Below are 23,812 nucleotides of genomic sequence, written 5' to 3' on the forward strand. Positions count from 1 at the left end.
CATCTTTTACTGATTTTCTCAACTGTAGTAGTACAAGCACATGGGAAGTTTGTGTTGTTATTTTTTCATACTTCAGTTTGAGTTATATGGAAGAAAGCAGGCAGTACAACTCTTACAATTCAGTGTGCATGTGCAAGTAAGGTTATGTGGTTCACAACGGACTGGAATTCCGAGGTGCTGGCTAGCTATTACAAGCCCAAGCAACTTGTATCAAATTGTGATGGTCAGCTCAGTGTGAGGAACTGTTCTGCGGTAGTAGAAAAGATACATCATTCCTTTGGACACTCATACAAGCCTAACATTTTCCATTATGCAAGGGATGGGTTCAATTTATCCATATGTAGGCATAGTAGCTGTAGGATCTATTATGTAATGTTGAGCTTTATAAGCTCTGAGTCTGTAATGAAACTCCCAGGAGATGAATTATCAATGGAATAATTTAGTTTAGCAATTAGGCTTGGTTCACTATGAATCAAGAGGTTACTTACTCAAATTATGATCCAAATCCCGTAGTTGTACATCCAGGTACACTACTACACCAATATACATCAAACTGACTATTTAATTTATTTAATGCCTTCACTCTCTCAAAGATTCCTAATCTGCTAATTTGTAGCACTAACGTGTTGCAAGTTTAACGGAAGAAAGAGAATACGTGGAGAACAAAACCCTATTTGATTGTAAATCTCAATCGTGTATTTTGATTGACATGTGTATATTTTTGCCGCGTGTATACTATTGGTTTAAGGGGAAAACTCATTCGTCTCCTTATAAATAATGGAGAGAATATTCAGTCAGGTTTAAAGAGAAGTGGAAGAAAAAAACTGCCATGGCTGTAACAACCATGCACTCGGATGTTCAACAACTTAGTTTTGATGAGGAAACGAACAGTAAACCATCACTTAAAATTAAGATTAGGTAAAAATATCATTTGGTCCTTTTATGCCTGGGTCCACAACAGTTTGGTCCTTTTAGAATTCACCTTTACCATTTGCTCCATAATTAAAAAAAAAACCAAACAAACAATAATACCCCTTACCTAACTGTTACCGCCTTCAACCCACGATCTCCTAAAAACGCGTCTAACTTCTCTCTCCTTCTTTATTTCATTTTTAGTTTCGTCTTCTTCTCTCCAAAACCCACAACTACTTCGTCTTCTTCTCTCCAAAACTCAGAGAACGAACATCATCAAACCAACAATCCACAAAATCAGTCGAAATCATTTCAAACTTCGCAAATCGAAATAAAAAACAGCCGAAATCAGAAAACCAAACCCAGAAAATCGAAAAACCCTAGAAAAATTGAAGAAATCAAAACCCTAAATGGGTAAATCAAAGAAGAAACTAGTAGTAGATTCATCTTCGGACGAAGAAGTTGAAGAAGTTGAAGAAAGAGACAACCAATTAGTTGTTTTTGAAGGAGATAATCAAGAAGAAAGAGAACCAGTGACAAAGAAATCAACAGTAAAGAAACCACCAAAAGGTACAAAAAACATAATTCGAAGTTGATTTTTGTTCTTCTGAAGTTGAATTTTGATCTGTTTGTTGTTGATTCAGTTTGTATTCAGTTTGCAAGAAGTTGTATAAGTAGAGTATATCTTGTCGGACTTGATTTTCTAGAATGAAGTCTAGAATGAAGTCTTATTTGATGAATAACACCATGTTTTATGAGTTTGCTGGGCTTCATTTCTAGAATGAAGTCTAGAATGAAGTCTTATTTGATAAATAACACCATGTTTTATGAGTTTGCTGGGCTTCATTCCAAGAATGAAGTCTTATTTGATGAATAACACCATGTTTTATGAGTTTGCTGGGCTTCATTCCAAGAATGAAGTTTAGAATGAAGTTTTATTTGATGAATAGTACCATGTTTTATGAGTTTGCTGGGATTCATTTCTAGAATGAAGTTGTTGATGGTGGATTTTCATTTGAGGCTAAAATTGAAAAGCCAAAATTACGCGCTGACATCCTGCAAAGGATAAAGCCACTAATAAAATGATGAATACTTCTTCACTTCGCTGATTCATCCAGGTTGGAGCATGTGGCAACAATCTCTTGTACCCTGTGAATTTATAACATTAATACATGACTAGCCTTGTATTTCCTGTTCTGCTGAACTCTCATTAGTGCAGCACGACGACTGAGTGTTGCTCTCAGCGGAGTAACATGAATCTCCAAGCGTTAATAATGAGGCATGCATGAAATACCCGTACATGCTACAACTCTAGGTGTGTTATACTAGCCCGATTGAGCATATGGACTGTCTACGCCAGTCTTAGAAATGATCACGACCATCCAACTTCACCGGCATAATTGGATGGTTTAGATCGGACCCATAGCCACCAGGAAGGTATTGGCGTGTTCACCACCGGCCCAACGTGGGCCCCACATGGTCAGCCTTCCCAAAAGAAAAGGGTGGCTTGCCAATTCGTCCAGCCAAAGCAGCGTGGACGTGAAACCCTAATTAGGGTTTGTGGCACATCACATGTGTCGCAAATCAGTCTCAACCATCCATCTTCGCAGGCATAGATGGAGGGTGCAGATGTAGATTCAAAGGGCCATGAGCAAGTCAACACAATCACCGTGGGCTCGCTTACATACATGACTAATCGGTCAAGACCAACTATGGTTGGTCGTCTCGATTCGTGCGTCCAAACTAGGCATGGCCACGTGTTTGCAACTGCAAATCTATCTCGACCACTCAACATTGCCGGAAAAATTGAGTGGCTTAGATCACATCTTCACGGGACAGTAAGATACAGACGTGTACGCTGGCCTGCCGACTGGTCGGCCGAGACCGACCATGGTTGGTCGTCTCGAAACGCGTGCCCGAAGTAGGCACGACGAGCGGTCTTCAATTCCTTTGTGGCATGGGATTTCTGTCGCAAATCAATCTCAGCCGCTCCTCTTTTCCAGACAAATTGAGTGGCTTAGATCGCATCTCCATGGGATAGTGAGGTACAAACACCTACACTAGCATGTCGTCTACACGCATGCCCAATCGTCCCTGCCGAAAACGTGTCCCATGCTTGGATTCGACCAAGCTAAAGGTTGGTGTTCGAGCACCTCCTAAACCCTAATTCGACGGTCGCAGGTGTGGGTCGCAAGCCATCTCGTCCGCCCAACTTCACCAGCTTGGACGGACAACCTAAGACATGAGTTAGGCGACCAGTGAGGCATCACCACGATCACCGTCCACCACTCTTCCACACAAAGTGATCGGCCAAGTCGGGACTTACCTGTACAGCCTCCAAACGATCACTCGAAGATGGCTAGACGTGGTGCTATTTTAAGATGCTTAATCCGCGACTTACTTCGTTAAGCCTTAAAACAGCGATGCTTCACACATGTTTAATATATTCGATGCATTACCTTCATAAAATGCACACGATACTTAACAAGTGTCGACTTCCTAAATAACTTAGTTATTTAGTCTAGCATCACATGCTACTTTTTGTGGTTCCCACGATCCACACATTCGAGGCGTCAAACATGTCACAAACTGGGGGATACTTACTTGGGTATTGGTCTGGAGGTTTACAACATGCAGCGCACAACGCACCATCACAAGAATGTGTCAGGAAGACATGGACGGTTAGTGATGATGGGAGAAGTGGGCAAAGACTGATCTTGTGACACTAACACACGCAACTCCACTACTCCATCACTCCACTTCCTCCACTTCCCATGAGAGACGTGGGTTAGGCTCAACGACTTGTATAAAAAGGTTCTCCTCCCTATTTCCAAGACAGAAACCAAGTGTTGATACAACCGTATCCAAACACCAGAACTGATAGCTTATATTCTGCAAGCCAGTTCAGCTTTCTGATACAAGTCATACACAGCCAACACCTCCACAATCACAACACCTTCTTCGCTTCCCTCCCTAAGATCAACCCCATCTCCTTCACTTTGTGACCGAAGCAAGTCTGGAACGGCCATTTCTTGGTTTAGGTCGGAGTTGTACAAATTGATTTCTCGAATCACAAGCACTCTCGTGCAGTGCATTTGTTTAGGGTTTAGATTCATTTCTTATCCACACACCCCAAATTACCAAAACCAGCAGAAATAGTTTTCAACCATAAACAATTGGCGACCACAGTGGAAGATTAATCTCTCGGTTGCAAAATTGAATTCTCAATATTCATTTCAACCTTCTCAATTTTGGGGATAGATCTTGGTTTCGATTCAATCATTAACCTATTCATATTCGGTTTTCATCTCGGTTTTCATCTCACGATGTATCTTCACCCGCTAGATTCTTCAGAAACCATAAATGTTTCAGATATCATGGGAAGTGTGGATAGAATGCTGGAGGATGTCCTGGCAAATCAAGCTGGTATTGCTAGAAGGCAGAGCGAAACCTTCCGCCTTTTGAATGATATAGCATCTCAATTACAAGAAAGATCGACAAGCATTTACCCATACAATGCAAGAAATGTTGAATCATTATCTAAAAGTCATGCCTTTACCAGTGGAGATACAGAGAGAGCTCGCAGCCACAGGGGACTCAAGAAAGACGAACAACATGGTCCAGCTGACGACAGAGACTCGAGATAACTCCATAGAAGAAAAGACTTGTCCGGGATGCCACAACGTCTGCCAGATAAAGAAAAGGAGACTGTAGCTTACGGATCCTTGATGGAAGATTTGTATCTCAAGACTCTTGCCGAAGCTCAGAAGACTGCCCAATCCACATCGACCTTTCAACCAGGTGAAGAAATGCTCGAGGAAGGAGAGATCAATCAAGGAATACGTGAGTACAAAGGATGGGAGCGTTCAATTCATTCACTCAAAAGTGATATTACGACGCCTTCCTCATTCTGTCACCCGGTCAAGCGATCCGCGGATATGATGACACACACTGGTCTTCCGACTCCGTCTCTGAAGCGTGCTTCACATCAAAGCCACATAGAGATGTCACGACGTCCACTAGCGCAAGAACAACTAGACTCAAGGTATCTGCATTTCCCGTTCCCAATGAAAAAGATTTTGGAGATGTTGGAGGAGTGGGTACAAAACGGAGAGGTGGAGCTGCCTCCTGTATGGCGTGCACCGACCGATCAAGAAATAATGGATCTGAGATACTGTCATTATCACCGGTTCCTTCACTACCCTACCAGTGAATGCAACGCCTTGAAGCGCATTGTTCAGAAGAAGCTTAATTCAGGAGAGTATCATTCCCTCTCTGAAAATTAGTGCGGACGATTTCCTTGGAGAGGTTGCTCGGGAAGATTCAGGTTCGTGCAAATGAGGCTCCAAAGAGAAAGTAAGTTCTATCAAACAATTTTACGACAAAGATAGTTTTAGAATTTATTGGGGACTTGACAACCCACACACAGAGAAAGAGATTCGATGGTCAAACATCATGTTTGTTTCCTTTTCACACGATGTTTACAATTTCATGTGACACGTATAATCATTCGTAACCAAGATGCAAATTCTATTTAGAATAATCTCTTTCAGAAAATCAATTGTTCACAAAACTATCTCAAAAACCAATTCAAATTTCAACCACCTATTAGTTCAAAACCTGAAATCAAATTGTGAAAGGAAATCCTCACAATCACTCAAAAGCATCTAAAGAAAGAACACAAGTAGGCGACACGAATCCTTCAAGGAAATTCCTTCAGCAACAACTCATTCTTCTGAGCAAGAGAAGTTTTCACCCTTTGGAGTGCAGCCTGTTTCAGCTTGAACTCCTTAGACAACTTTTCAACCTCTTCTTCCTGGCGAGCAATACAATCTGCAGAAGGAGCTTCGTCTTGCAATTTCTGAAGCTACAGGATTTCAGAGAACCCTTTGAAGAACCAAGGAGCGTTGAAGTCGTACTTCACAAACACGTCCCGATGGCACTTCCAGTCTTCAATTACCTCCTCATAAACACTGCGATCGGTCGTGACGCTCATCCCGTGAATGGAGAATAAAGCTTCTTGGACGCGATTTACCAATGCAAGGCGACTTTGGAGCTTCGTCGTGGTAGCAATGTCGTCGTGCTTCTTCCATATCACCGTGTATAACTCCTCGAACTGAGCCGACACATTGAATACCCCAACCAACACATGACATGCATGAGGGGTATCAAAGGGAGGATCAAAAATAGCCCCAGGAACAACAGGTTGCCTTGCTAGTACTTCATCAGGAACCTTGTCAGCTGCAAGAGGCCTTTCAGAAGAAGTTACCATGACTGCCTTATCAATGGGAACCTGCTCAGGAAGATCTTTAAGGGTATCCGCCTCAGCATTAGCAGATGTTGCCTCTCCTGCATTCCTCCGGATGTCCACTTCACTCTGAATGCTGATTTCCGTCACGACCTCGTCTACAAGCTCAGTAAGGTTACCACTTGGGGAGGCATTCCATTCAGTCGAGCTTGCACCATCTTTGTCATTATCTTGAAGAGGACCAGTATCACCAGACCTCTCCTTAAAAGGATCGCCAGATTTCTCATGAATACCAACATCGCCAGACTTCTCATGAAGACCAGTATCGCCAGACCTCTCGTTATGACTACGAGCCAGTCTTGGAAAAGAATTTTCTTTCGAGATTCCCTGATCGCCAACAAAGGATTACCTTTAGTGAAAGTTACTCAGGAAGAACGAAACCAAGGGATCAAACAGAAAGAAATTTAAAATACCTGCATATTGGAGGAATTGAGGATCACCGAACCACATGCATGCTTCTTAGACCTCACTCCTGCTTGGGGACTGTAGTCGTCAGCTCTGGTTCGTTTACTTGGGAGTGGTTTCAACCGAAAATGCTCCTTCAAAACGTTAGAATATGGTTCGCCGCGGGAACATGTCACAACCTCCTCTGAGAATTTCTGAAAGGTTAACAATTGCTCCCTCCAAAATTCCTTATACCTGTCGGTTACCGCTGGTTTTCTTCCGATAGGCCAGAATGGAAGACTCTGCACTGAAGAAAATGTGTCAGCATTAAGAATGCCCGAGAAAAGTTCTTTTGGAGCCTTCAACGGACGAAGAAACGTAACACCCTGGTCAAATCCCATTTTCCGAGCAACCCTGTCAATATGTACGGAGTCATAGTAAATTCTTCGTCAAACAAAGACGGGACATATCCCGGAGTGCAGCTTCGCAAGTAAATGAGTTCTCGTTGCTGGTCATAGACCTGCGGTTTCAGCATCAGTACGCAACACGACCTCAAGAACAGTAGCAAAAGTCTTTGGCTGAACAATGGAAGGGTGGATCAGCCCCCATGGGCGAAAATCTATGGAGGACACATTGTCGAAGACATCCATGAGCTTCACACCGGCCCTGGGACGTCTTTTCTGCCAACGAAGTATTCTCGAACCACCATACAAATTGTTGAGTGAAGTTGCAGAAACGGGAGCATAGATTTTGAAATGTTCCCACAAAAACGCCAGAAGAAAAGCGATGTGGATATGCGACTCCACCTTCTTATACCCATTGGAAGCATGCATATCCGTCGCTAAGGCGTCCAGATGAGAATACCGTGATCCAAGAAACAAGACACCTAGGGGAAGGACCTCACCTTTTTCCAGACTTATAACAAACATAACAAGGTTACATCTTATAGTCTTCCTTCCAGAACCGTCGTCAAATATGTCTCTGGATAACCACAAAGACAGGAATGAAATCACGCTGAGCTCGTCTTCCAACTCCTGACCGGGTTTCGGGTATGCAGGAGACCACTCCGACACCCACCAAGTGTAAAAGAATTTTGTGTCTTTCTTCTCCTTCTCCAGATCATCGAATTCTCCCGCCTTTCGAAGTACAACATTATAATAACGACGTTCTGCATCAGAAAGTTTATAAAAGAAGCTTCCGTCAATAGGCAGGTTCATCAATGCAACAACGCTTTCCAGAGTAATGGTCATCTCTCCCCATATACATATGGCTGTATGAGTAGATGGACGCCACCGAGAAATGAAAGTGATCAAGCCTGCAACATCCTTCTTAATCTGAAGAGTGACGGATGCCATAACCGCATCAAGGATTTGCGCCTTAACCAAATTAGCTTTAATACTCTTATTATTCAGCATGTGTCTCATCCATCCTTCATAAGGACCCAGCGGGGTATGACAGATCTTGAAGTCAATAGGAGAAGGTGGATACTCATTTCTCCGAAGACAGAATCTCATCACAAGTGTTGAAGAAGAGGATGGATCAGCTTCCATATTTTCTGAACCAGAGAGCAGGACTATCTTGTGAGAAGGGTGCTTTCTAATGTTCAGAAAAGGCACGATGAACAACTCATCATCTATGTTTGGCATATCTTTGAAGCCGTCAACACTTCCTGACTTGGCATCAGCATTATCCCCAGAAGACATCTTAACAGGATCCCTTTTGCTCATTCTACAATAAAAGGCAGGGGAGTCAGTACTTGCATGGAAATGCATGGGATGTGTAGTCACACATGACATAACACACATTCACGTTGGATTAGACAAGGCTGGGATAATCATACAAGCAAGGCTAGTATTGGGTCCAAACAAGGCTGGTATTGAGCCACGTCAGCAAATGAGGCCGGTGTTGGTAAGTCCACGAAGCCGTTCGAGATTACAGGGCTAATATCCCCAAGAAAGACTGATATCATGTCAGTCAAATAGGTATTGGGCCACGCAAGCAAGGTTGATATCATGACAGTAGGCCGATATTGGGTCACGTCAAGCCGGTATTGGGTCACGTCAAGCCGGTATTGGTCATCAAAGTCACAAGTATGGTGTTGGGTCACGTCAAGCCGGTACAGGACCGATCAAGATCACAATGATGGTATTGAGCCACATCATCAAACAATGCTGGTATTAAGCCACGTCAGCAAACAAGGCCGGTGTTGGTCGAGTCACAAGGCTGGTGTTAATCAGGACATAAGGCCGGTAAAATAGGCGCACGCATCAGGGTCGGTTTTCAGTCGAAGCACATGGTCCACGTTCAATCAAGCATGTATGATGGGTCCGCACTCATTCACACATATCATAACACGGTTTTTTTTATTCATGGGAATTGTATCTACGAAATTCAAGCAATGGTTTTTCAAGCTATAACCTAAAAGCTAGGTTTTGCACGCAACAATAGAAAAGGAAGCAAAAACAACATGTTCATGGATTCACGGCTTGTTTTACTAAGAAATCCTAGTAATATCGACGGTTTTGCTAACTAATCATGATATATCTTGCAAAAAGAATTTACCTAAGAAATTAGGGTTTGAAAAAAAAACATGAGAACAAGGGAGAACGGACGAAGTACCTACCTTGTACGCGTGCGGTGGCAGCGGCAAAGTCTGGCGACGGCAGCAACTCCAGCAACAGCAACGGCGGCAGCGTCAGCGGGAGCGGCGGTAGGGGTCACGAATGGGAGCTGCCAAACAAAAAAAAATGCATGAGAAAATAATGCATACTTGCACGGCACGGTCACATGGACAATTGCTAGCGGTCGGTCAAAGTCCTTCCGGTAAGCTTCCTATATCTTGTCTTTCTCACATAGGTATGTCACCATCTCATGCCTACCCCACAATAGTGTAACCATTATATGCTAGGCAGGGGACTTAATGTTGATGGTGGATTTTCATTTGAGGCTAAAATTGAAAAAGCCAAAATTACGCGCTGACATCCTGCAAAGGATAAAGCCACTAATAAAATGATGAATACTTCTTAGCTTCGCTGATTCATCCAGGTTGGAGCATGTGGCGAAAATCTCTTGTACCCTGTGAATTTATAGCATTAATACATGACTAGCCTTGTATTTCCTGTTCTGCTAAACTCTCATTAGTGCGTCATGACCACTGAGTGTTGCGCTCAACAGAGTAACATGAATCTTCAAGCGTCAATAATGAGGCATGCACGAAATACCCGTACAGGCTACAACTCTCGGTGTGTTATACTAGCTCGATCGAGCATCTGGACTATCTACGTCAGTCTTAGAAATGATCACGACCATCCAACTTCACCGGCATAATTGGATGGATTAGATCGGACCCATAGCCACCAGGCAGGTATTGGCGTGTTCATCACCGGCCCAACGTGGGCCCCACATGGTCGGCCTTCCCAAAAGAGAAGCGTGGCTTTCCAATTCGTCCAGCCAAAGCAGCGTGGACGTGAAACCATAATTAGGGTTTGCGGCACATCACATGTGTCGCAAATCAGTCTCAACCATCCATCTTCGCAGGTATAGATGGAGGGTGTAGATGTAGATTCAAAGGGCCCAGAGCATGTTAACACAATCACCGTGGGCCCGCTTACATACATGACTAATCGGTCAAGACCAATTATAGTTGGTCGTCTCGATGTGTGCGCCCAAACTAAGGATGCCCACGTTTGCAACTGCAAATCGATCTCGGCCACTCAACTTTGTCGGACAAATTGAGTGGCTTAGATCACATCTTCACGGGACAGTAAGATACAGACGTGTACAGTGGCCTGCCGACTGCACGCCTGACTGATTGGCCAAGACCGACCATGGTTGGTCATCTCGAAACGCGCGCCCAAAGTAGGCACGACGTGCGGTCTTCAATTTCTTTGTGGCATGTGATTTCTGTCGCAAATCAATCTCAGCCTCTCCTCTTTGCCAGAAAAATTGAGTGGCTTAGATCGCATCCCCATGGGACAGTGAGGTACAGACACCTACACCAGCATGCCGTCTACACGCATGCCCAATCGGCCCTGCCGAAAACGTGTCCCATGTTTGGATTCGACCAAGCTAAAGGTTGGTGTTCGAGCACCTCCTAAACCCTAATCCGACGGTCGCAGATGTGGGTCGCAAGCTATCTCGTCCGTCCAACTTCACCAGCTTGGACGAACATCCTAAGACAGGAGTTAGGCGACCAGTTAGGCATCACCACGATCACCATCCGCCACTCTTCCACACAAAGTGATCGACCAAGTCAGGAATTGCATGTACATCCTCCAAACAATCACTCGAAGATGGATGGACGTGGTGCTATTTTAAGATGCTTAATCCGCGACTTACTTCGTTAAGCCTTAAAACAGCGATGCTTCACAGATGCTGAATATATTCGATGCATTACCTGCATAAAATACACATGATACTTCACAAGTATCGACTTCCTAATGTTTATGGGTGAAAATCGTTTCTGGTAATTTTGGTAATTCCGGTAAGTGAGTGAGAAACAGATCTAAACCTAAACAAATGTACTGCACGGGAGTACTTTAGATTCGAGAGATCAATCTGTACAACTCCGGCCTAAACCAAGAAATGGCCGTTCCGGATTTGCTTCGGTCACAAAGAGGAGGAGAAGGGCTGGTTTAGGGAGGGAAGCGAAGAGAGTGTTGAGACCAGAACAATTATGGAAGATTATTACTTGACTTGTTTCGGAAGGTTAAAGCTTTTGGGAAAGATAGCAAAGTTTCCTTTCTGAGTATTGTATTTCTCCTGACCAAAAACTTGTTGTCTTGGTGGAAATAGGTAAGACCTATTTATACAAGTCTAAGTGAAACGTACTCTGGCCTCGTAAGAAAAAGAAACGGATGAGTTAAATGGGAAGAGGTGGTAACGCCTGGTATTGATGGAATTGATGTTCCTGCATTTGTGTATGTCGCACGCTGTAAACCTCCAAACCAAAACCCTAAAGAGCATCCCCCAATTTGTGACATGTATTGATGTCTCCAGTGTTTTCGTGGAAAATATGTGGCATGTCGCTGGTGTTTGATAAGTTGAGCTTGAGAGATGTGCCGGCTCAGTGGCGACCTTCGACGGTCGAGATTTTTCATCTTACGAAAAATCGTGGCCTTTGATGTAGGCGCGGCATGCCAAAGTGAAAGGGTTGCACGACATGTGCCAATGGCTTGTGCCGGATGCCTTGGCTGTAGGTTGCACATCGGGTGCAAGTGGTAATACCAAAAAGCAAGTGTTGCATGGCATGTGCCAATGGCGCGTGTAGCGGCTTTGGCCCTAGGTTTGCACGCCTGGCATGCTAGGTTGCAAGGGTCGCTTGGCATGTGCCAATGGCGCATGTGGTGGCTTGTCCCTAGGTTTGCACGGCTTGGCATGATAGGTCGCAAGCGTCGTTTGGCATGTGCCAATGGCGATGTGGCGGCTTGGACCTAGGTTTGCACGGCTTGGCATGATAGGTCGCAAGCGTCGCTTGGCATGTGCCAATGGCGCGTGTGGCGGCTTGGCCCTAGGTTTCCATGACTTTGCATGCTAGGTCGCAAGAATCTCTTGGCATGTGCCAATGACGCTTGCGGCGGCTTGGCCCTTGCTTTCCACGACTTGGAATGCTAGGTCGCAAGCGTCGCTTGGCATGTGCCAATGGCGCGTGTGGCGGCTTGGCCCTAGGTTTGCACGGCTTGGCATGCTAGGTCGCAAGCGTCGCTTGGCATGTGCCAATGGCGCGTGTGGCGGCTTGGACCTAGGTTTGCACGGCTTGGCATGCTAGGTCGCAAGCGTTACTTGGCATGTGCCAATGGCGCGTGTGGCGGCTTGGCCCTAGGTTTGCACGGCTTGGCATGATAGGTCGCAAGCGTCGCTTGGCATGTGCCAACGGCGCGTGTGGCGCAATGATTGTGCAGCTCGAATTTGGCACGGTTGTCGTGAAGCGCAATGATTATGCGGCTTTGGTTTTGGCATAGTTTTCATATGCGCAGCGATCGTGCTGCTTGGTTTTCGCATGGTTGCCATGATGCGCAGCGATCGTGCGGCTTGGCTTTGGCATAGTTTCCATGATGCGCAGCGATCGTGCGGCTTGGTTTTGGCATGGTTTCCATGATGCGCAGCGATTGTGCGTCTTTGGTTTTGGCATAGTTTCCATGATGCGTAGCGATTGTGCGGCTTTGGTTTTGGCATAGTTTCCATGATGCGCAGCGATTGTGCGGCTTTGGTTTTGGCATAGTTGCCATGATGCGCAGCGATTGTGCGGCTTAGGGTTTTGTGTGTCGAAACCCCAGTTTTGCATTTAAAAAAAGGATACCCTGGTAATTTTTTACATAAGTGCATTAAATGTTCTAATAAATGTGCTTAGCGTCACCGGTGACGTCGTGCTATGCGTAAGTTTTTACGATTTTACCCCTTGTCTAAAAACCACCATCAACATTAAGTCCCCTTCTTAGCTTGGAACAGGGGCCTTGTTGCAAGGTAAGCATAAGATGGTGACAGACGAGGATATAACTTAGACAGTAAGTCGTGAAAAAGGGCTAAGGAGACTTGTCTGACCTTTTTTCGAGATGTAAGTAGAATTCGCAATCCTTGCATCTGGTAGCTTTGTATAAATCCCAGTCGTTTATATGTCTTTGTGGTCAGTCTTTGGAGCGCGAGGCAGAGCTTCTAGCATAGACTGGGTGTGAAAGGGACTTGTCAATATTAATGAGCCTGGAATGGGCGTGGGACGTTTGGCAGAGCATGAAGTTGGAAAGCATGGTGTGACGCGGATTGGCAGTTGGCGCGGATTGGGAAGCTGGCGCGGATTGGGAAGCTAGCTCGGATTGAGTGCTCGGTGGAACCGGTGCTACCAAGGAGGGTGCGTGCCTTTTTGGAAGCGGCCAAGCTTTCTATTGCGGGACCGGCTGCCTTTCTCCACGCACGACTTTGAAAAGGGAGTCCTTCCTTATTTGGAGTCCTCAAATATCACGCCTATAAAAGGGGTCGTCTGCCTTTTATTTCACACCTTTGTTTCTTCATACCTTCGCGCTAACAAAGTGGTAAGGCGAGCTAGCATTCCAGTTATGCCTTCCGTGCTCCTTCTCAAATTAGTTCTTCTTTGACTCCCTTTTTTTTTGGTGCAAAAAAAAAACCTAGCTGTAGGCATGCCTTTTCACGAACTTATAAAAATATTGTCATTCTGAGTTGGTACGAATCTGTATGAATCTCAGCTGTAGGTATGTTTTGCATGAACTTGTAGTGGAATTTAGGCGCGGATGCTCTAGTGATGTTTGTCGTCCCAATTATTGTGCGAAGTAGATGCGCATGAGCATTATTATCCCTTTCTTGTGAAAATTAACATTTAGGGTTTCCCCCTTTTATGATATGGCCGTGTGTGGTTCCTTTTGGTGAGGCATGCCCATTCGGCTAGGCGCAAACCCTTTACTGAGCGAAGTGGTGATGCAGAGTCCGTAAGTCCCAATTTATCTTGCATGCGAAAAAAATGACTTTGGAATTGCGTTCGGGACGACTCTCTTGTGTCTGATGAAATAATTTCCATGTACTTTCCGTGATAATTTTTCTTCGTATTGCTCTTTTGCAGTTGTCTCGGAGGTGAAATCAGCGTAAGAGAATTTTTTGTTAGGATGTCAACAATTTCTGCCGTGCCGAAGGATGAGGGTAACTCCAAGCCAAGCATAGATGATGAGTTCTTCACAACGTCTGCTACAATTAGCAGAAATCATCCCAAGTATGTGTCGATTCTCTTGACTGGTTCTGAAAGTGAAGGAGAGGGTCGGTAGGTTCGTCCAGGAAGTGTAATAAGGTTTTGTATTCAGAGAAACGAGTACCGCGCTTCCCCTATTAACTTTAAGACTAGTGTAAGACCGTTGCGTCTTCTTGAGAACTGGATACGATTTATGCTGAGCTAGAGATGCGTGAGGGCCAGCTTAACCAAGGCGCAGATTGTTGATGCTATTGCGGCTTCCGCAGTTCTTCAGATCAGGAAAGATATTCCTGGCTTGGTTGATTTTATTTCCGAATGGTTTCCAGACACTCATACGGACATATGTAGGTAGGGTGAAATGACTATTTCCTTGGACGGTGTGGCCGCCTTGCTGAATCTTCCAGTATTAGGTAGTCTCGATAACAAGTTGTCTGCAGAAGAAGAAGAAATGCACGCCATTCTGGTTGAAAAATCCAAAGGATTCGTTCGGAAATAGAACGAGAGGGGAGGTTTCTATGGCTGGTGGGTGTCCCAGTGGTTTCCGGATGAGTTGGAGCTGAATCAGAAGAATACTCCTCTCCATGTTGCGACGTTTCTGGTTATTTGGTTATCCAGAGATATCTTCGACGACGGCTCGGGAAAGAAAGAGATATGAAAAGAACTTATCAAATTTGATGTAAAGCTAGTGAAAGGTGCCGTTCTCCCTGTTGGCTGCCTGTTTCTTGGTTCTCTCTACACGCATCTGGATCAGCTGGTTTAGGATATGCACGCTTCGAATGGTTACATGAAAGTGGATTCGTATGTTCATGCCTCTTTTCTTCAAGCGTGGATGTGGAAGCATTTCGTAAAGTATGCTCCAAAGCCGTTGGCGGTACTACCTGAGCCTTGGGATGGCTCCAGAATACTGCGTTGGTCGAATAGGCGTCCAAGGGTTGGTTCAAACCTGGTTAGCTTCCTTGATAATTCGCATACGATCAATTTTCGCCCATGGGATCCGTTGCATAAGTCCATAACTCAGATCGGCACCTTTGCTCTTGCCCCAGGCATGTCTTTATCTTCTGAAACAGCGGATATGAGCGTTGGAGAGATGACGTTTATGCGAAGTTGCGTTCCTGGTCACATGACGTCTTTCTTTCGAGGATCTTGCACAGTGGTATCCTACAACATTGATAGGGCGGCTACGCATATGGGTTTCGATCAAGGGGTCCCACATGTTTGTCAGCCAGTTGTTTTCCAGAAGTTTCGTGGCTAACTGCTCTCGATGCTACGGTTCTGGAGCCGGGAAAAAGTTTTCCTTTCCTTCTTGCGGAACGAAGTCCATCAACAACCTCTAAGTATAACATATTCTGGAAGGATGAATTTCTTGCTTTTCACGGGTTTGTGAATGACGTGGTAGAAAATCGCCACGATAAGCCTTCTCCCGCGGTTTTGGCGGAGCATCCACTACTGAGAGATCCTTCTTCAATCAAGCGAAAATCTGTTAGCCCGAGTGCAGATGGTCCTCAGGCGAAGGAGCGAAGGTCTAACAATCGTGCAGGCGGTATGCAGTCAGACTCCTCAACTCTACCGTACTTTAGTTCATCCAACATGCGGGTATGTATGATTTTTGTTCTTGACCTTGATTAGATCGCGTATGTCTTCATTTCTATTCTGAATATCTGTCATTGCATCTCGTCCAGGGTCTCAACAGTACAAACGTTTTCACTAAGCTCGCCACTACCCGGAAAACGTCCCTCACTCGGACAGAGGGTGGTGATGTTGAGTATGTCAATGGGGAAGCTGGGAAGGATGAAAGCTCAGGGTCCGGTGATGGTGAGAGTAATTCTTCCAATAGTGGTGTCGAATCCTCCTCTGTTCGATCTGAAGACGAATCGGTAAGCCACACGTTTTCCCCCTCCCCCCCCCCTTTTTTTGGGAAGTGTCTAAACCGTGGATTTGCAGGAGGAAGCTGATTCTGAGGATGACCCTGAGACGGAGACTGGTGGAGATGCAGATTTGTCTCTAATTGTAGCAGTCGCACCGGGCGATCTTGAGATGGATGTGAATCAAAATGAGAACGTCGTTGATGTTCAGACAATAAAAAGCATTCCAGTAGCCACAGGCGCAATTATTGTTGGGAGTCCTTTGTTAGTAGCTGATGTAGTTGCAGGCGCCCTTTTCGATCCCCCGTACCTGGATCCTCATCGGGATCACGTGCTTATTTGAGGATTCAGCGTGCCAGCCAGACACGCAGAATTATATACTGAGATGTGGGAGAACCACAACCATATTGCCACAACCAAGCAAATCACTAGTCGGTACGCGTTGGTTAAACATGTGGAGGAAATTCTGTCTTCGATTGACGACAGGCGCAACGTGACTGGTGATACTGTTTCTGGGGATGTAATCTCAAGCTGGAGGTTCCATCGTGATATGTGCATGAAGTTCGAGTTCAATGCTGCTTGGTTTGTTAAGAGTTTCTCTGAGGTTGAAAAGTTGCTGGCCGAAGCGGTGGAGAGTCCTTCCGAGGATACGGTGAATAAGCAAGAAACGGAAATCACAAAGTTGCCCGGGGAATTAAAGTTGAAGAGGGCGGCACTTCAAAATGCAAAGGAGGTTCTTGCCAAGAAGAGCAAGCCATTGTTGGAAAACTTACCCTTACTTTTCTCTGTCTTTTCCATGCTTTCGCTTAGGTTCTTCTTTTCTTTTGTTTGAAAGGAACACTGAGTGCTTGGTTTAGAGTCTGACTGGTTTTGATAGCCATTTGGTATGTTATGAGGATATTGGGTTATTTTGAAATGAATGGTTTTAATAGTATTACTCTAATTATGACTTGTGAATAGGATATTATATATATATATATCAAATTTTGTATCAGTAATAGTCACAAGATAAGCACAGTATGACGATTTTCGTCGAGAATCCTAAAAGAATGAATTGTATATTTCGCCCAATCTAGACTTACTCAGTTTTCTGTGTCTCCTGATGAAAAAGGGATCCTCCGTGTGTAAGATCAAGTTTTGTGGGGAAGCACCACGACGATTGTGGAAAGTCCCCCGTCGTTTTGAGTCACTTGATGACTGGATCGTTTGCTTTCGGTTTCTGTGAAGTCCCAGTCGTCTCTTGCGGTTTGCGACTGGTAACCAGGTTGTCTGGTAGTCGAGTTGTGGATCCCTGAATAGATTGCTTGCTTCTGCTATCCTGATGCCTGGATCGAAATATGAGATCGAGGATTGAAAACTGACATTGTAACCGAAAGATCAACCCTCCCGCTGTGGTCGCCAATTATTTATGGGTGAAAATCGTTTCTGCCGATTTTGGTAATTCCGGTAAGTGAGTGAGAAACAGATCTAAACCCTAAACAAATGTACTGCATGGGAGTACTTTAGATTCGAGAGATCAATCTGTACAGCTCCGTCCTAAACTAAGAAACGGTCGTTCCGGATTTGCTTCGGTCACAAAGAGGAGGAGAAGGGCTAGTTTAGGGAGGGAAGTGAAGAGATTGTTGAGACCAGAACATTTCTGGAAGAGTATTACTTGACTTGTATCATAAGGTGAAAGTTTTTGGGAAAGCTAGCAAAGTTGCCTTTCTGAGTATTGTTTCTCCTGACCAAAAACTTATTGTCTTGGTGGAAATAGGTAAGCCCTATTTATACAAGTCTAAGTGAAACGTACTCTGGCCTCGTAAGAAAAAGAAACGGATGAGTTAAATGGGAAGAGGTGGTAACACCTGGTATTGATGGAATTTGATGGAATTGATGTTCGATAATGAAAGAGCATTTCACCATTACTTCCTGCATTTACTAAATGTTTTATTCTTTGTAGGATCAGAATCTCGCAACAATTATATCTTAGCGAAGTTATCAATGGTATTGCACAATAGCGTCGCAGAACAATTTTAGAAACGACGTCAGCAAGGATCATGAGAAAGATGTGATAGTCTTGCGAAAATTAGAGAGCTTGCGAAGTTAATATTTGTAAGGTCGGGAGAATGTCGCAAACCATATCCGAAAATAAAGGACAGATTAGCTGTCATCCACTATGTATTTCCTTATAAATAGTCATTCGAGTTGTAAAGGAAGGGGAAATCTTTTTTGAGTAAGACACAAGTAAATAGGAGAGAGAAAGTTCAGAACAGAGATCATTCTTGATTTCTTTATTTTCCTTGTAAGGACATTCATAATTTAATCAATAAAATTAAGAGTGTAAACCTTAGAATGAGCTGATCAACAATAAAATTATATGAGGGGTGTATTGTAGGATTTCCTGCAACTACATAATGGCGCTAGAAATAGGGAGATTGAAGATCGAAAGTTGAAGATTGTTGATTGAGAAGATTCAAATCAAGAAAGTGATTAAAGAAATCAGTGAATCAGTTAGAGGAAAGATGAATATAATTAATGAAAATGGCAAAAAATTGGAGTGTAATATGATAACAAAAAGCTTGGTTAATGAATTCCATGAAAACATCAAAGGAAGAATACATAAACGAAATTTTGAAGGAAAGAAAATTAGGGAGGCAGAAAAAACTTCACCCTTGAAAGATTGGGAAAAACAAAGAATTGCGTTCATGGCGGAAGAAATACCAAAAGAAAATTTGAACCATACATCTCCGTTGGTCATCACAGTGCCTATTACACGAAAAGAGAAGGAGACAACAATAAAATCCACAGGAGAACGGATGTTGAACAGAACTTTAATTGATACATGAAGTTCAGTTTATATAATATTTTATCATGCATTCCGGGGAATGGGATTTAAAGACGAAGAAATGTCCAGTTCAACATATTTTGTTCACGGCCTTGGAAAATCCACAACAAAACCTAAAGGAGAAATAGTGGTACGAATTCCACTTGGAGAAATTGAAACACATGTGACATTGTACGTGGTGGATATGGAATCGCCATATAATATGTTATTAGGAAGATCATGGATACATGCGATAAAAGCTGTGGTATCAACGTTGCATCAATATATTAAATTACCCACTCCAAGTGGAATAGGTGAAATCAGAGGAGATGTTGACAATGCGAAATTATGTCATCAAATTGAAGTAAGGCGTTATGAAGGACAAGCAAAAAAAGAAACAATTTCGCAGAAAATTGGTAAAGGAAGCAAAGAAGGAAGAAGAATTTAGAGTACATATGATAAGGGCAAAAGAAGGTAAAGGAATACCTAGCGAAATTTCGGAAGAAGGGGAAGGACCCATAAAAGAAATTAAAGAACCCACACCAATGGGAGAACCTAAACCCAGTTACACTGCCGCAGAACCAACAAAAGAAATAAATGTTGGGACTGTAGAGGAGCCTCTAATGTTGAGAATTGGAACCAAAATGGATATAGAGGAAGAAGAAAGAACTGTCAACTTACTGCGAGAATATAAAGATATTTTCGCAGGAAACATGGATGAGATACCAGGAATAGATCCAACAATTGCTTGCCACAGATTTGAGATTAACAAAAATGTGAGACCATTTAAACAGAGAATAAGAAAAATCGCAGCAACTTACCATTCCCAAATAGAAGAAGAATTACAGAAAATGATGGAGGCAGGAGTTACAAAAGAAGCTAAATACCCAGAATGGATAGCGAATATGGTCATTGTCCCAAAGAAAAACAAAGGAATCAGGATTTGCATAGATTTCACTGATTTAAACAAAGTCTGCCCCAAAGATAGTTTTCCATTACAAGATATTCCTCAAATGGTGGAATCCGCAGCGGGAAATGATAGGGTATCATCTTTAGATGGGTACAAAGATTATAACCAAATCCCTCTCGCTGAAGAAGATCAACAACATACTGCTTTCTTTGCCCCTAGAGGTTTATATTGTTACACGAAAATGCCATTTGGTTTGCGAAATGCAGGAGCAACATATCAAAGAATGGTAGAGAAAGTGTTCGCAAAATGGATACACAAAACATTATAAGTATACGTGGACGACATGTTAGTAAAGAGTAAAGAGGCTAAAGACCATGTACAAGACTTGAGGGAGATTTTTGAACAAATGCGACAGTATAACATTAAATTGAATCCCGAGAAGTGTACTATTGGAGTTGCATCGGGAAAAGTTTTAGGCTACATTGTATCAAAGGAAGGAATACAGGTTGATCCAGAAAAAGTACAAGCAGTTCGTGACATGCCAACACCAGCAACAATAAAAGATGTACAGAAGTTGAATGGGCTTTTAGCTTCGCTAGGGAGATTCATTTCGCGATCATCAGACAAATGCAAATATTTTTTCGATATACTCAAGAAGGGTGCAAAATTTAAATGGAGTGATAAATGTGAAAAGGCTTTTAAAGGAATCAAAGAACATCTTATGAATACAACTATTTTGCAAAAGGCAGAACCAGGAGAAGAATCATTGATTTACCTTGCGACAACGTCACATGCATTAAGTGTTGTGTTATTGCGAGTAGACGCAGGAGTGGAGAAACCCATTTATTACATTAGCAAAACTTTTAATACCGCAGAGAAGAATTACTCAAAGATTGAAAAGTTAATCTTAGCATTAGTTTATGCATCATTTAAACTCCGCATATACTTTCAAGCACACAAGATAAAGGTATTAACAAAAGTACCAATTGAATCAGTGATGAAGAATTCTAAAAGATCAGGAAGGGTGGAGAGATGGAATGCACAAGTAGGCCATTTTGATATTAAATATGCAGTTTTGTCTTCACCAAAATCACAAGTTGTTGCGGATTTCTTGGCAGAATTTCCTTTAGAAGAAGATGAAGCAGTAGAAGAAATGATGGATGTAGAAGAAGAACATGGAGATCCAAAAGATTTATTAACAGAACCAAATAGATGGGAAATACTGGTAGATGGATCATCAAATGGAGAAGGAAATGGAGTTGGAATTGTTTTAATTTCTCCAGAAGGAATAAAGATGGCTTTTTCATTCAGATTGGAATTTGCATCCACTAATAATGAAACATAATATGAAGGTGTGATACATGCATTAAAATTCGCAATAGAAATGAAACTAGAAAACGCCAGGATCACTAGTGATTCACAGCTAGTTATTCGTCAAATAAAAGGAGATTATACTACAAATGAACCATCCCTGAAGAAATACAAGAAGCTGGTTGAAGAATTGTCAGCGAAAATCTCAAAAATAAAATGGAGGCACATTTCAAGAAAGGATAATAGACTCGTAGACGCTTTTTCTTTCATCTCAAGTATGATGACAGATCCAACTGCGAGATGCATAAAAATACAAACACTTCTATCACCATCAATCAATAAAGAAGAGGAAGATGTGGATGTGATGGTCATAGATAATGAAAAAGAAGAACAAATAAATATGTCGCAGACTAGAGAATAGAACTTCATGCATATTTGGCGAAAGGAGAAACACCAAGAAATAGATTGGAAACGCACAAGTTCAAAATCCGAGCAACAAATTATGAATTAGAGATGGGTTGCTATACCGAAAATCCTTTAGTGGACCATCACTCAGATGTTTGACACGAGAGGAAGGAGAAAAGGTGCTGAAAATGTTACATAGTGGAGATGCTAGCAATCATAGTGGAGGAAGATCTTTGGCACATAGGGAAAAAATGCAAGGTTATTACTGGCCATACATGCATGAAGATGGAAAACAAATATCAAGACGTTGCGAAGACTGTCAGCGGCATGGAAAGAAGATACATGCACCAGGAGCACCATTGTCATCTTCAACCAGTGTGTGGCCCTTTGGAAAATGGGGCTTAGACATTGTGGGGCCATTTTTACCAGGAACTGGACAAATAAGATACTTAATAGTCGCAACAGATTATTTCACAAAATGGACAAAAGTGAAGGCAGTACAACATATTCGCGACAAAGATATCTTTACATTCATATTCGAAAATATCATTTGCAGATTCGGAATTCCTGCACAATTGGTATCTGATAATGGGAAACAGTTTGAGGGGAAGAACATAAAAATATTACTTAATGCATTCAAGATAAAGTGTGGAAAGTCAACTCCTTTGTATCCACAAGCTAATGGGCAAGTAGAAGCAACAAATAAAACAATTGCAGATATATTAAAGAAGAAATTGGAAGGACATCACATATCATGGTGCGAACAAGTACATAATGCAGTATGGGCTTATAATACAACTAGAAGAGAAGCTACTGGAATGTCACCTTTTTGTTTAACATACGGAGTTGAAGCGGTGTTACCAACAGAAGTTGTTATTCCGACAACAAAAAGAGAAGCTTGGGAGAAAAATCTTAGTGCGGGTTTAATTTTAAACAAACTTGATGAATTAGAAGAAAAAAGAGAAAAATCTTTACAACATATGGAGAATTATCAGCGAAGATTAGCTCGAGAATATAATAAACGTGTCAAAATACGTGAATTTCAACCAGGAAATTTAATATCTGCGAGAAACACCAATATATCAGCGAGAAAATTGTGGAAAATTAGCAAAAAAATGGGATGGACCTTATATCATTAAGGAGATAGTTGGAACAAGAGCTTATAGATTAATGGACCCAGAAGGAAGAGATGTTGGTCATAGATTGGACAGACCATGGAACAGATTGTACTTAAAAAGATATTATCCGTAAGAAGCTTTGAGAAGTTATGAATTCTGAAAGAATAATTTCAGAATTATTCATGACAAAACAATATCATCATGTGCGAAATTTTCGCAGAGAACAGTGACATATAAGAAAGAGGCGAACCTTTATGGAGTACACCCTAGTTCGCGAATAAAATTTCGCAAGAGGCAAATGTAAGACCTAAAGTACGTCATATTAGGGGGTACCTGTTACATGGCTTAGGGAAAGGATATACAGCCACCGGAACCTGAGTCATGGATATTTGGGGTCAATAAAACCCATCCGGGAGAGGCACCTTGGATTCTCAACTTGAGCATATGACTTGGGTTGGGCGACTAAGGTAATAAGGACTCTCCCAAGGAGTGCAGATCTGATCAAGGTACCGAGGTACACGGTTGAGTCAAGAGTGCCGAGGGAGTTTGAAGCGTCCTTGACATTCTTGACAAGTCTTGGCTTATACTACACTTGACCTGAAGAAAACCCCACTTAGGGTGCAGCCTCGTAACCATAATCCCTATAGGTAAAAGGTATAAGAGGCTGCGAAAACAATTGGTTGTTGTTAAGACTGGATGGGAGGAGCTAACCTTGTATGGTATAAGTACGCCTCCTTGAAGGGGCAACCAGGGGGAAGATAAGGGCGGGACCCTCTATTAGGGAGATGATAAGTGTCTTAAGACGCAAATGTCATGAGGCTTATTATTCGCAAGGATAATTAAGGCTTGTCATATTTGTGCAACAATCCTGAAGAGGCAATAATACAAAAGAAAAATATAAGATGAGATCAATGGGTTTTCGCATGAAAGTGCAAAGACGTCCTGCGATTTCATCGCAAGACAACAACGTCATGGGGCTTTATTCTCGCAAGAATATTTAGGCCTGTCATATTGTCGCAACATTCCTGAAGAGGCCATAATACAAAAGAAAAATTTAAGACAAGATCAATGGGTTTTTGTATGAAAGTGCAAGGACGTCCTACGAT

Source organism: Papaver somniferum, chromosome 3 (assembly GCF_003573695.1).
Source record: "Papaver somniferum cultivar HN1 chromosome 3, ASM357369v1, whole genome shotgun sequence".
Lineage (NCBI taxonomy): Eukaryota > Viridiplantae > Streptophyta > Magnoliopsida > Ranunculales > Papaveraceae > Papaver > Papaver somniferum.